This window comes from Pinus tabuliformis, chromosome 8 (genome assembly GCF_031772625.1).
Source record: "Pinus tabuliformis cultivar Carrire ecotype Pingquan chromosome 8, CPIR1, whole genome shotgun sequence".
NCBI lineage: Eukaryota > Viridiplantae > Streptophyta > Pinopsida > Pinales > Pinaceae > Pinus > Pinus tabuliformis.
The window spans coordinates 1737407515-1737423831 of NC_142294.1; the positions used below are offsets into that span (position 1 = coordinate 1737407515).

Here is a 16317-nt window from a genome sequence, read left to right on the forward strand (position 1 = left end):
AGAAGGGCCATCGAATTTTTTTCTCAAAATGAAATCGTTGGTGAAGAGAAGGGCCATCGAAATTTCTGAACAATGGTGAAGAGAAGAGGCATGTTCACATGGATTTGCAAGAAACAGGAGAAAGGCAAGTTTACAGTTGATCCGTGGAAGGGGCGAATTCAGAAAACGTTTGGTTTGAAATATGCATATTTTAAAGCTGCCTGTCTGTCTGTGTGTGAGCAATTGGTTGATGTAGTGTAAAGGCACTTCTCTTCTGCACGTCCAGAAAGGAAGTTTTACATTTAAATGCGCGAATGTGGTGTGAAATGCGTATTGTGAGTGTGAGCAATCGATTCTGTTCTCCACGTCCAGCTGTGTTCTGCTCGTTGTCCTTGACAAAAATATGGATGGATTTTCACAATAAGAATTGAATTGGTACCACAATGCGATGAGCCGAGCAAAGACGGAGACACAGAGGATAGAAATGTAATGGTGAGTGAGCGAGTGAGAGAGTCACATATATCCCACACGCGCCAGGGGCGCAGAAACCAAGGCGTTGATAGTGGTGGGCGTGAGGTGTAATTGGATGTGTGGGTGCGCCCTGGTCCAAGTAGAGAGTTGGTACATGGCCCCCTGTCGAAGGGCAGGGTCCGGGAGCTTCTTCCGGGAAGTGTCATGCGCCTTAGAGAGGAGGGGAACGCGTGAGGCTGGCTTCACAGAGCAACGACTACCTCCCGCTCCCTGCAGTGGAAGGATAACGTGCCCGCTTTTTTAATTAATCTCATTTATATTTAAATATATCATCATCATCCATTCCATATTTTTTTATTCTTTTAAATATATCATCCATTTCATATTTTTTTAAATATATCATCCGCTTATATTTCTAAATATATCGTCTAGATATTTTAATTTCATTTATATTTAAATATATCATCCATTTCATATATATATATATATATATTTAATATATCATCCATTTCATATTTTTTTTAAATATATCATCCGCTTATATTTCTACATATATCATCTAGATATTTTAACGTGCCCGCGCTTTTTTCTAAAATATATCAGCCAGATTTTTTTTGCCGGCTTGCCTTTTTCTTTTTTAAATATATCATCCAGATATTTGACAATGTCTTTCGAATTATCAAAATTAGTATGGACCACTAAAGTCTAAAATCAATCATCCACATATTTTATTTTAAAAATGAGGTCATGGTCCCTTTGCCCGTCATAAACTGTGACCACATGAAATGCTCTTTTAAAATCATCCAGATATTTTAACTTGAAAATGATGCCTAGTCCCTTTGTCTGTCATGAACTCTGACCACATGAAATATGACAAAGTAAATATTTCCTCTATTTGTCAGTGGTAGTTCTAGGTAATGGTCCCTATCAATCAAAGTTCATGAAGTCATAGTTCTTTTGTTAGTCGGGAACTTTGATTGACATGAATTATATGAACTTTAACTGTCAAAGGAACTATGTATGACCTTCATTTGTCAGTTCGAATCCTAGGGAATAGTCCTCTCCAGTCAAAGCTCTTGAGGTCACAGTTCCTTTATTAATCAAGAAATTCGACAGACATGAACTATGACCACAAGAACTACGACGAATGAAATTCGACTGAGAAATGAACTATGACCTTCATTTGTAGATCATAGTTCTAGGGAGTATTTCCTACCAATGAAAATTCCCCAGGTCATAGTTCCTTTGTTAGTTAGGGACTCTAACTAATAGGAACTATGATGAAGGAACTTTGGTTGGCAAAGGAACTAGGACCTTCATATGTCGGTCGTAGTTCATATCAATCAGAGTTCTTGAGGTCACAATACCTTTATTAGTAAACAACTGTGACATCGGGAGCTTTGACTAACAAAGGGGATATGACCTTCATCCATCAGTCATTTTTCTAGGAATAGTTCCTATCAATCAAATTTCTTGAGGTCATAGTTCCTTCAGCGATTTGGAACTTTTCCGGCGAGGAACTTTGACTAACAAGAATAGTGGTGAAGGAAATTTGACCAACAAAGGAACTATGACTTTCATTCTCCCATCGTAATCGCAGGGAATAGGTCCTCTCAGTCAACGTTCCTAAGGTCATACCACCCTTTCTTAGTCAAGGACTCTGACCGATAGGAACTTTGAGGAAGAAACCTTGACCAACGGGGTAACTATGACCTTCGCTTGTCGGTCATAGTTCCTATCATTCAAAGTTCCCAAGGTCATATATCCTTTTTCCAATTAGGAACTCTAATTGACTGGAGCTATGGCCAACGGATTTTGGTGCAATTCGACCAACATTGATAGCTTGAGTCCAACAATTTCCATTAATTTCATATTTATTTAATTTTTGGCATCCCTTCCATCCGATCGAAGAACTAATCTTAGACCGTGCTATTCAAAATTCCATGGTCAAAATCCTTCTTCTTTAATGAATGCTTGTGGGTTGGCGAAATTTGGCTACAATTGCTAAACTACTCCTTTGAGTTTTACGCTCCCCCCCAAGCCTCCCTTCTTCTAATTTGCCATCTCTCCTAGCTCAACATCACCTCTTACCCTTGAATCCTTGTATGTCACGGTGGATGAGGAATTACGGGTTCTTGGTCAACACGCCTTGACTTAAAATGGACCAAAAACCCAAATGCCAAAGTCTCATCCTCAAATTTCCCATCAACAAGGTGGAATTAGAACTTCGAAGAAAAACCTTGTGAGATTTGGGCAAGAATTTCATATGAAAAGGTTCTAGTTGTTCCACATACTAATTAAAGTTCGCGGCCATTGCTACAATAAAAGCAATGAATATTCATTAAGTGGAACCTTTTAAGTGTTTTAAGAGGTGGCAAGAAGAAGAAATGGAGTGGGATTTTCGATGTAAGGTTTCGGAGAAAGTGGGTACAAATTCCAATTTATGGTTTCAAAAAAGGAATTAGTTCATTATCATGGGTATCTAAGCGGATGATAGCAATTTGGAGTAACTTAGATAGCGCACAAGCCTAGTCTCTTTCCCCTTAAAATTATTGCTCGAATCTATTAGGAATAATGCCAAATGTTACGCTCCACGTGATTAATGGGAATTTTTACCATGGAACTGTTCCATTAGAGGTTTTGGTTCATTTTAAGCAGACCCAAATCAACGAAAGTTTGAAAAAATGAGTAGGTCAACACAAAACCTTACCTCGTCTTAAAAAATAAACTCACCAAAAAGGTTGAGTTTGCCCACTGATTATCTTAGTCCATGCAACTCTCAACTTTGGGATGAAATCATGTTACTCGTCAAAATCGCTCCCCGTCCCTCACCCCATAAGTTGTGACGACAACCCACCACAATCACATCCTACAGTCTAGAAGGACATTAAAGTATATTTGTATTTCCATCGCAAGGAAGCAACTTTCTAAGCATAAAAATCTAGATGGATGAGGTGATATTCTTGAAGGTACTGCGATGGATACTATTTTGGATATTAATTCAAGTGGATTTGGAATATGATTAATATTATAGGTCAATGAGACAAAAGTAAGGGGAATTAAAGATGGTGAAATTGGTACAATAGAGCACATTGAAACTCATTGAGAGGCTGCTGAGGTTGTAACGCTGACACCTACGGACCAGAACTGAGCAATAACATTTTGGTGTGGCTAATGATTAGATGGACAATGTAACCATTAAGGATGAATCCATTGAAGAAATGCTTGATGTATGTCTTTTGGTGGCGCACGTATATATTTTCCACCTTGTGAATAATATGTATGAACACCACTGATGTACTAGTGCAGATATGTTTTGGTGTGCATATTCGATGCATTGTTGTAGCCTTTTATTCTTGTGCTTGTTGTTCATAATCTATCTTAATCATTCTTCTTATTATGTGGGATTGTTCGTTGTAACACGATGAATCTAATCCCATCTCTTCACCACATGATCTTGTGCATCTTGAACAATGTGAGCTTAGTCTCTAGTCTATAACTTATACATGAAATCTATATTAAACCGCGATGACACTGGTATTCTTAGTTTGGGGTTGAACTTTGTGTTGACCCAAATGCTCACGATTTTGAACACCCTATCAAAGTGGTTGTTTGCTCTAGTGGCAAAGCATATCGAGATGTTAGAGCATGGCGTGAGATTAGTTCTTCAATCTTATTGGAGGGATGTTGAAAATTAAACAAATATAAAATTAAAGGAAATTGTTGAACCGGTGTTATTGACATCGATCATTCTGCACCAAAATTCACTAATTCAACCAAATTTTGGTCACTTCTAAACAACACTAGTCATTCAAACTGGTTTTCACTTCTCATGTTGTGCATTGATCAAAACTAGACAAAATCCATTAAAATTGGCTATTGTGATAAATCACAGGCAAAACAATTAATTTAATTGGTGTTGCGCCATCCCCATTTTTTTTTTTTTAAACACCGCAACTACCCAAAGCTTTGTTGCGATCTATTTAATGATTCCACCCATCTTCAATGGACTTATCTTGATGGAATTGTGACGTGAAACAGCATTCATTGTGGCAAGGTACGAACATTGGTATTGGACATTGAGTATACACTGATGCACAGATGGTAGAAGACCAATATTTGGATGATGATTTGATTGTAGACTATACTATAATTATTTTTGCACTATTGAGACAATTTAGAACCTCAATATTATGTATTTTGATTCAAAAATGTATTGATTGAGTGCCATTAGATTCCACTGGGCGTCATGTATTTACCCTTACATTCTTTATGCATTAAAAACTTTTATAGCATTGGTGTCTAATAGGTTGGATATATATATATATATATATATATATATATATATATATACGAACATTTTGGACCATATACATACATTAATTGTAGATTATAGTATAATTTTTTGGCACTCTTTACACAATTTAGATCATCAATGTTATGTATATTTGTTCAAAATATATTTCAATTAAATGTCAATAGATTCCATGTATTTACCCTTACATTCTCTGTACATCAAAAATACTTTCTATAATTGTTGTTTAGTAGCTTACATTGTTTTATTATTATTATTAGTTGTGCAAGTGTTGTTTAATAGCTTGGATATATATAATTGAACATTTTATGTATGTCTTGGTTGAACATTTTTCTCCCGTTCATGACTTTGAGGTTGAACCTTTTTGGTTTTGGTTCTAATCCTGCTTCTTATTTTGCTTCATCCTGTCCAACTCCAGTTCTAAGGAGGTCCTAATTTAAGGGTTAACTATTTTGATTTGGAATCCGATTTGTGATAATGTGTTTGATTCTAAATCCAGTTCCAATTTAATTAATAATTTTAGTGTTAAACGGTATTAGTTCGAGCTCTAGTGCTACTAATATTCATTTAAACACCATAACCAATATAGATTAACGAAAACGAATAACTTAGAGTACAACATGATTAGCCTTAATGGTCAAGAACATGTGATTATTCCTAAGAGGTCACACATTCAAATCCAAAGCGGCATAAACCACTAATATGGGTTCTATGGCGCATAGTTAATAAAATTGATTACTGTCAAGTCGACATGCCACTCGCCCTTTTTGTCAAATTGAATTACCTTGGACCCAAGTTTGAGTCTTTGTAGTCGAGTCAAACTCTCCAGTGGTGAGTCAAACGCATTAGTAACCGTGAGTTAGATCCTTAGCTATGAGTAACTCATGGCGTGTTTACTGCCAAGTCAATCCAACTTGCAGGTGAAGGGAAAAGTTCACCACTATAACATGTAAGTGCCTAAAAGGAAAAGAAAAACTCCCACTTTGAATTTTTTGTTGTTGAGATTTGGGAAAGTTCGAATTGAACTCGTGCACTCCAGCCTCACCAAGTTCATGAGCCATGGTTTTAAAAATTGCTTTAAGGTGGCTCAAATTTAATGATATCCAAATTTTTAAAAATAAAGCAATTATGTCATCGGACTAGACAAACAATGCTCAATGCTCAAAACCATCATAGTAAAAGGGGCAATCGAAATTAGGGAATCTTACCAAAGAAATTCTATAGGATAAAAAACAATGTGATGTTGTCACATGAAGGCCTCGGGATTTCAAGGGGAGACACGAATTGGTCTAGGCAAGATATAATCAAATTCATTCATATGTTTCTCAAACTGTGATTGACGGCAATGCGCAGGTGCCTTTTACACGACACAATGCAAACAATCTTGCTAGAAGGATGCTTCACAAGGAAACAAAATAGCTCTAAAAATAGAGATATGTGAAGACAATCGACATAACCATTTTGGGAAAATTCCACCATCACTTATATGTGACATGACCTATAGAATGCAATTTTTAATAGTTTATTCCGCCATATAAAGTGATTGTTTTCTCAGTGGCGTATATTCTTCTACCTATCTCCTTTTCTTACGTGTCAACCATATCCATCCATGATGAGTATTCTTGCTAACCCTGCACACTTGTCTTGTACAATGATTAGTGGCATTGGCAAAAGTGTTCACATAAATGCCATAAGTTGGCAATGCAAGTGAAAACTTAAAGGAGAATGTGGGGGCCCAATACAAAGGGTCTGGGTGCTTAATATACATGAAGTGAGGTTTTGAGCCCCGTGTTTCACTTCATGAAATTTGAGAAATTCATATAATCTACTGGTCAACCTTTTTATAATGACTCTGCGGCCATTGACTAATAATGAGCTATAATTTAATTAAATAGGAATACCCAAGTCAACAGTCCACCCATGTTAAGTACTCATAATGCCTTACATTATCGAATCAAAATTGTCATTACGTCACCTTGACCTCTTTTTCTTTAGGCAAAATCTAGGGGAGAGAGACCGGTGTGTATACCTATGCTAAACCAAAAAAATTGTTTGTTGCAAATTTGAACCTTGATTTTCACCAACAAGGAGAGAATTTGAAGCTTGAGTTTCACCGCCACGAGATTAAAAGAAAATACAAGAGCTTCTTTACAAATACAATATTAGTCAATGCATAGATAAATTCTAACATGGGAACATGAATGGTTTCTCGAAAAATGGACCAAACAAAACATCTCAGGCATGCATTATAATTTATGTGAACTTTGCAATGTCAAAAGTGGCACTGACCCAACTCAGTGGCACAAAGAACAATTGAAGCCAAAGAATTTCCAGTGCATGTAGTTGCATAAGTGCATTATCTACATCACCGCACATATAATGTAGAATGCCACGTATCCTATTGATGCGCTAGCAGAGGACTTGATCGGGGTTAAAACTCAAGGGAAAAAGACGAAATGATTTCTCATCTCTAACTAATGTATAAAGCCATAATACAATGGCTATTGGCTCTATTCCCCATTCATGAATGCAACTACTGCTTGCTCATATGTGCCAAAGACTCATATTCTCCACCCAAAACCATTCATATCAAGCCCCCATTCCTCGAAGGATACAATGGTATAACCATTAGAATTCAAGTCCAATTTCGCAGCCAGTGTGAGAATTTAATATTCCAGTTGGAACATGTTTTATCTTGATTCACATAAAATTTTGTTGCCTCGTGCATTTGACCATTTTCATGCAGAGACGGAGCAATAGAAAATGCTGACACTTTTTTATGCAGAGACGGAGCACTAAAAAAGGTTAATGTTGTTGGCATGGGTTAAAGAACAACCACTCCATTGATTCACAAGCTTCCTTTTCCGCCCAGATAAACGACTGTCATTTTCTTATGCTTGTACTATGTCACTAGTGGCCTTCTCATTCAAAATGGTTGAAGAGTCCTTGGTCCTAGAAAAAAGAGAAGAAATATTTTCTTCTCCTGACAATTCTTGCAACCTCGTATCTTTATTAATTTCTTCCTACTAAAACTGCACTATTGTATACCATATGCATATCATGACACCTTTTTTGCGGGAATCTTCGTTGAACTCTCATTCGAAGCGAGGGAACTATATCTAGACCAATCTGCAACCTAGAATTATTGACAGAAAATTTGAAATTCTGGAAATAGACCAGATATTATTTTAGTCAAAGTAAAGAAAGTCAAATTAGAAAATGTAGATGTAAAAACATTCACTTTTCAGTCTTGAGGCCTTCTCAAAAAAATCTGAACAAGTAACTTCCAGTCCAATTGACCCCAAGTTGTAACTTGCGAGAGTTTCCCCGCTTTCTCTAGAACTGACTGCAAAAGATTTCTTTGTGCTCCCATACGAAGTTGCAAGTGTCTATGAACTTGCTCAAAAGAGAGGCACGCAATCAACATTACATTTTAAATTCAGACTTCTCTATGGCATAGTAGAGTCACATGCAAAGAATGGAAGCCAAGCTGGGAATTATGGGAATTATAGCCCTTAGCTCTAGTGGTTTTCATGACCTTCTCTGTACCTCTATCTGCATCCACGGGGACTATATGATCCGCAAAGTGCTGAGATACAGGGAAAAAATAAATAAAAAATGTGTTAGCTGGATATACCTTCTCTTCTTGCATCGTTAGTATTAGAAAAAAATAAAAACATCATTTCGAGGGGCTAAAATGGTCTAGGGACCTAAGGACCGTAAACCAGAGGCATAGTTTCTAACAGAAATAAACCAAAGCACATAGTTGTGACTCTCCTCAGTCCCGACAGAATTGAAAACCAGTTTTTACAAAAACACCTTGGAGACGTTGTCAAATCCTAACGGTGTTGTTTAAACGGGCCTGCTTTTGTAACCTGGGCATTTCAAGGCTTCATCCTTATCTGGGCAGTGGTGTTATCTGTTCATCAAACTAGTTATGTCGAATAAAAAAATATGTATCCCAAAATCTGATTGGTTACAATACCTAGGTAGATTTGACATGACACAGTGCAAACATTCTTTCTAAAAGGAAGGACACTTTACCAAAGAAAAAATATATGTAGACAAATTGCAGAAACCTTTTTTCGAAATTCCACCATCGCTTATGTGGAATAGGAAGTACACAATCCATTTGTTAATAGTTTCTTTCACCCTATAAAGTGACGTTTTCTTAGTTTGCGTATTCTTCTATCTCCTTTGCGCTTACATGTCAATAATATACGTTTGTGATTAATATTTATGTTAACGCTGCAAACTTCTCTCATACCGTGATCATTGACATTGAAAACAGTGTTCATATAAATGTCCTAAGTTGCCAGTGCAGACTTGAAGGAGAATGCGGGTGCGTAATAACCATTGAGTGAGTGTCTAATAAGCAGTAAGTAAATTTTTGAACCCTTGGCTTCAAAAACTCAAACTTGAGAACTTTCTGTTATCTGTTGGTCAACCATTTTATAGTGATTCTGCAGACATAGATTAATAGTAAGCTATGATTAGATAGGGAACAACCTGCCCGTGCTAAGTACTCACAATGCCTTCCATTATCGAATCAATATTTTCATTAGCTTACTTCAACCTCTTTCTTTTTGGGTAAAGACTAGGGAGATGGACCTGTGTGTATGCCCATGCTAATCCAGAATATTTGTTTAAGGGGAATTTGAATATTGAGTTTCACCCACACAAGATTTAAAAAACATACATGAGATTCTTTACAAATTAAATGTCAGCTAGTAGCTACATAGATTTTGTCATGCTAACATGAATGATTTTTTTTGGAAGATGGCGCAAACCAAACTTCTCAGGCATGCAGTGTAATTTATATGAGCTTTTCAATGTTAAAAGTAGTCTTGACCCAATTTAGTCGTACAAAGAAAATTAACCGACAAATAATTTCCAGAGTATATAGTTGTATATATTTACATCATCATACATCTATAGAATGTTGCCTATCCTATTGGTACGCTAGAAAAGGACTTGATCAAGGTTGAATCTTAAGGGGGAAAAGGATAACATCTCTCATCTCCCAGCGCTGTACAAAGCCATAATGCAATGGCCATTGGCTTTGAATCTCATTCATGAATGCAATTACAACTTTCTCATATGTGCCAAATTCTAAGGTACATTGATATACAATGCTCATCTGATTCACCCAAAACCACTCACATCAAGCTCCCTTTCCATGGTGGATACAGTGGTATAACCATTGGAATTCCAGTCCAATTCCGCTGCCATTTTGAGAATTCATTAATTCTTGTTTGAGCATTTTTTTAACTTGATTCATATAATATTTTCATGCGGAAATAGAGCACTAGAAAAGGTTGATTATATTCATGCAAAGATAGAGCAGTAGAGAAGGCTGCTTATTTTATGCGGAGATAGAGCACTAGAAAAGGTTGATTAGTTTTATGGAGAGACAGAGCACTAGAAAACGCTAATGTCGTTACCATGGGTTGAACAGAAAGCATGCCATTCCTTCACAAGCTTCCTTTTTCTTCAGACAAAGGATTGCCATTTTCTTCTGCGTGTACTATGCCACTAGTAGACAATTCGTGCAAAATAATTGAAGAGTCCTTGGTCCCAGAGAAAGAGAAAGAAGAAGAAGAAGAAATGTTTTCTTCCCCTGCCAATTCTTGCAGCCTCATATATTTTCTTATTTCTTCTTGTGAAAACTGCACCATTGAATCATATGCATACCTTGACATTTTTCCACCACCAACCTCCAAATTTTCTGTAGTTGAACTCTCAATGTTCAAAGTGAGGAAGGTGTATGCAGGTGAGTCTGTAGTATAGCCCAATTGATGGGAAATTTCAGATTCTGGAAATACACAAAATATTTTAGGCATAGTAAAAAAAACAAAAAAAATAGACTTAAAACATTCGCTTTTCACTTTTGATGTGAAATCAGAATTTCTCGAACAGGTAGCTACCAATCCAATTGACTCCAGGTTGTAACTTGCTAGAGTTTCCCTTGCGTTAACTCTTGAACTGACCACAAGTACTCTTATGTTACCTCACTACAAGTTTGCAAGTGGCTTTGGACCTGCTCAAAAGGGAGGCACACAATCAATGTGACATTTTCAGTTCAGACTTGTCTATAGCATAGTAGAGTCGTGTGCACTGAATGGAGCCGAGGAAGAGCCTATATCCCTTACCTCCAGCGGTTCATACAACCTTCTCTGTACCTCCATCTGCATCCACAGGGACCCTAAGATCTCCAATGTGCTGCTATACAAGAAAATAATGTTAGTTAGATCTTCCTTCTCTTGTTGCATCATTACTATTGAAAAATAAACCATAGGCACAATGTTCATATAAATGTCATAAGTTGCCAATGCAGACTTAAAGGAGAATGCGGGTGCCTAATAAACATTGACTGAGTGCTTAATAAGCATGGAGTAAATTTTTGAACCCTTAGCTTTACAAACTCAAAATTGAGGACTTTTTGTTACCTGTCGGTCAACTATTTTATAATGACTCTGCAGAAACATATTAATAATAAGCTATGATTAAATAGGAAACAATACACCCACGTTAAGTACTCACAATGCCTTACATCATCGAATCCATATTTTCATTAGGTCACTTCAACCTCTTTCTTTTTAGGAAAAGGCTAGGGGAGAGAGACTGGTGTGTATGTTCATGCTAAACAAAAATATTTGTTTCACGAGAATTTGAATATTGAGTTTCAGCAACACAAGATTCAAAAAAAGTACGGGAGATTCTTTACACATACAATATTAGTTAGTATATACATAAATTCTGTCATGCTAACATGAATGTTTTTTGGAAGATAGATCAAACCAAACCTCTTAGGCATGCATTGTAAATTTATATGAAATTTTCAGTGTTAAAAGTAATCTTGACCCAACTCAGTCGTACAAAGAACATTCGGAGACAAAGAATTTCCAGAGTATATAGTTGTATAATGGCATTATTTACATCATCGTACATTCTATAGAATGGTTCCAATCTTATTGGTACACTAGAAAAGGACTCGATCAGGGTTGGAACTTAAGGGGAAAAGAAGAAAGGATCTCTCATCTCCCAGCAATGTATAAAGCCATAATGCAATGGCTACTGGCTATGAATCACGTTCATGAACGCAGTTACTGGTTGCTCATATGTGCCAAAAACTAAGCCACATTGAGATACAATGCTCATTTTCTCCATCCAAAACCAGTCACATCAACCTCCCTTTCCTGGGGGGATATGGTGGTATAACCATTGGAATTCAAGTCCAGTGGCCATTTCAAAAATTTATTATTCCCATTGGAACATGTTTTATATTTATTCATATTAAATTGTGTTTGTCTAATTTATTTGACTATTTTCATGCAGAGACAAAACACTAGAAAAAGCTAAATGTTTTTATGCAGAGATAGAGCACTAGAAATGGCTGATTACTTTTATGCAGAGATAGAGCACTAGAAAAGGTTGATTACTTTTATGCAGAGATAAAGCATTAGAAAAGGCTGATTACTTTTATGCAGAGATATAGCACCAAAAACAAGGCGGATTACTTTTATGCAGAGATAGAGCACCGGAAAAGACGTTGATTACTTTTATGTAGAGACAGAGCACCAGAAAAAAGGCTGATTACTTTTATGCAGAGATAGAGCAACAGAAAAGGCTGATTACCTTATGCAGAGATAGAGCACCAGAAAAGCATAATGTTGTTTCCAAGGTTTGAACAACAAACACACCATTCATTCCCACGCTTCCCCTTTTATCATTTCCATTTTCTTCTGCTCGTACTATGTAGCTAGTATACTTCTCTTGCAAAACAACTGAAGAGTCCTTGGTCCTAGAGAAAGGAGAAGGAATATTTTCTTCTCCTGCCAATTTTTGCAGCCTCATATCTTGTCTTATTTCTTTTGGATGAAACTGCACTACCTTATCATATGCATGCACCGATTGCTTTCTACCACCAACCTGCAAATTATATGCAGGATCTTCTCTGAACTCTCATTCGAAGTGAGGTGGCCATATGGCTAGACTTATTAACGGGAAATTTCATATTCTGGAAATAGCCAAGATATTTTAGGCATATCAGATAAAATCAAATAAAAAAATGTAGACTTAAAACATTCGCTTTTAACTATTGAGGCCAACGAATCCGATTGGCCCCACTTTGTAACATGCTAGAGTTTCCCTTGCTTTCTGTTGAACTAGCTGCAAGCACTTCCTCTGTTACTTCCCTACAAACTTGGAAGTGTCTTTGGACCTGCTGAAAAGAGAGGCACAAAATCAACGCGACATTTTAAGTTCAGATTTCTATATGGCATAGCAGAGTCATGTACAATGAATGGAGGCCACGAAAGGAAGTATAGCCCTTACCTCTAGCGGTGTTGTGCCTCCATCTACATCCACAAGGACCCCATGATCTGCAGTGTGCTTAGATACATGAAAAGAATGTTAGCTAGATCTCCCTTCTCTTATTACCTCATTAGTCTTGAAAAATAAGCAATCATTTGGAGAGGACAAAATGGTCCATGGAACATAAAACAGATGTGCAGTCCCTAATAGAAATAAACCAAAGCACACGGTCTCGACTCACCTCAGTCCTAACAGAATTGAAATCCGTTTTTCACAAAAACACCATAGAAACTTTGTCAAGAATCCGATGGTGTTTTGTAAACTGATATGCTCTGTAAACTATGCATTTCAAAGTTTCCTCCTTGTCTGGGCAATGGCATTATCTGTTTATCAACTCCTTCCATCCAACTTACGAGATCTCACTGGATAACGACAGGCAGTATACTCATTGTACTTGATATCTCTGGACTCAAATGTTTTGCTGTCTTTTGAAGCCTAATTTCCCCCAACTATATAATGGGCTCCAAAATCTAAAGGAAATAAATGAAGAAGAAACTACCGGAATTAAGGAATTGCAGCCCAAATTGACATTGCTCAATCTAGGAGCTTTAGATGGCGGAGACCAAGTATTCTAACATCTACCCAAGAGGTAGAAAAGAGCGCAGAGCCCAATGACTCCAAGGATCCATGGTATACGTTTCCTCTTGGGTTCTAACTAGTATAATTTAAGAGGGCCACTATACTACTTCCCTACTCTTCCTTCCTACAAATATTCAACATAAATAGCTTGAAATAAATACCCATAAAAACCTTCGGAAATTGGGAAATGGAAATTCGAGTTGGCCACAATTCCTGGCCTAGGTCGTAACTTGCTACAGTTTCCCTTGCGTACAAGTACTCTTATGTTACCTCCATGCGAGTTTGCAAGTGTCTTTGGACCTGCTCAAAAGAGAGGCACATAATCAATGTGACATTGTAAGTTCGGACTTGTCTATGGCATAGCAGAGTCATGTGCAACGAATGGAAGCCGAGAAAGGAACTATAGCCCTTACCTCTAGCGGTTCGTACAACATTCTCTGCACCTCCATTTGCATCCACAGGGACCCTATGATCTGCAATGGGCTGCGATACGAGAAAAGAATGTTAGCTAGATCTTCCTACTCTTGTTGCATCCTTATTATTGAAAAATAAACCATCATTTGGAGAGAGTTAAATGGTCGATGGACCATAAACCATAGGCATAGTCTCTAACACAAATAAGCAAAAGCATATAGTGTTGAGTCTCCTCGGTCCTAACGGAATTGAAATCCCTTTTTCACAAAAATACCACCGATACTTTGTTAAACTCTGATGTTGTTTCTTAATCATATATGCTCTGTAACCTGGGCATTTCAAAGCTTCCTCCTTGTCTGGGCAATGGCTTTATCTATTGAACTTACGAGATCTCACTGGATCGTTATAGGGAGTATACTCACTCTACTTGATACCACGAGACTCAAATGATCTACTGCCTTTTGAAGTCACATTCTCCCCAACTGCATAATGAGCTTCAGAATCTAAGGAAACAAATGAAGAAGACATGATGAGAGTTAAAGAATTAATGCAACCCACATTGGCCTTGCTCAATCCAGAAGCTTGAGACGGTGGAGGAGACCAAGTATTTTAAAATCCACCCAAGAGGTAGAAAAGGGCACAGAGCCCAATGACTCCAAGGATCCAGGTTACACGTTTCTTCCTGGGTTTTAGCTGGTATAATTTAAGAGGGCCACTATACTCCTTCCCAGCTCTTCCTTCCCGCGAAAACAACCAAATATTCAACATAAAGACCTCGAAATAAATACCCATAAAAACTATGGATCCCTGAATATGTTAGTCCACTGCTTCAACAACTAAAGATATTGGGGTTATCCTGTTAATGGCAAATCGAGGATACAATGGCCTATCGATAAAGATATAAACTCTAGTTTTTTCAAATAAACATGGAATCAAGCTACACAGTGCGCTCTAAACGACGATACCCACCCACAGAACCTTGGTATAGAAAGCTTCATACATTGAGTTGAACCAGAAACATCATGCTACATAATAGAACAAACCTTATTCCTGAATATGTTAGTCCACTGCTTCAACAACTAAAGATATTGGGGTTATCCTGTTAATGGCAAACCGAGGATACAATGGCCTATCGATAAAGATATAAACTCTAGTTTTTTTCAAATAAAAATGGAATCAAGCTACACAGTGCGCTCTAAACGACGATACCCACCCACAGAACCTTGGTATAGAAAGCTTCATACGTTGAGTTGAACCAGAAACATCATGCTACATAATAGAACAAAACTTTCAATTTTCCAAATGATGAATCCATGACCATCACAAAATTCTAAAACAAAAATACACATATTAAAGCAAGAGCATATACAATAATGAGCTCACTGTGTGTGTGTCTATATATATATATATATATATAGATACCCACATGACACGTTTTCAAAATACTCGCACCTAACAATATCAATATCTGTAAGGCCGAGTCTTGTCACCAAATGCCTCAAAGGGCCAAATATTCTATCAGAGTCCTCTCTTTGGCTTGAGTGTACAGAGTTTGTAATTCATAACAAAACACCGTGTTTAAAGTGGTGTTTCTTAATCAATTTATATAGAACTATAGTACATCATCGATCAAATTTAGAAATGGACATTCGATCTAGCCACAATTCCTGCCACCACTTGAGATACCGCCGAAACCATGGTGTACATCTTAGTGTGTGGACGTAAGCTACCAACACTAACAAACAAGTTTTGCTCAGCTACTCCTTCTTGTTCCTTAACTCCATCATCCCCTCGCGTTGCGGACAACGGATCATCTGTTTCGAAAATCCCCTTTCCAATTTTCGCGTTAGTTCGAGTTGTAGCTATGGGGTAGCCAACAACGAGTGAAGAGGAATGAGACAATGTGTACGGAAACTCGGGAGGTACAACGAAATTTTGAAATGGGTGCTCGGGAGGTAAAATGAAATTTTTAAATGGGTGCTCGGGGAGTAGGTACATGCAGGTGACATGTACCAATGTCAATGTCAACCTCATAGCTCTAGCGGAGGTGTAAATGGGTCGGTTAGAGCTACGGAGTCCTAGAAATGTTTATTATGATTATCCATAAACTTAAATTGGTAGAAGATGCTCTAAAAGGGCCAATGGAAAATGGTGAAATCACTATTCTTATGTAGGTTAAGAAT

At 37.3% G+C, this 16317-nt stretch overlaps 1 non-coding gene across 1 annotated transcript; it reads left to right on the top strand.

Moving 5' to 3' along the window:
• Positions 1 to 517: 517 nt before the first annotated feature.
• Positions 518 to 751, top strand: LOC149243049 (signal recognition particle RNA). Its single transcript, XR_016246885.1, has one exon.
• The last annotated feature ends 15566 nt before the right edge of the window (positions 752 to 16317 follow it).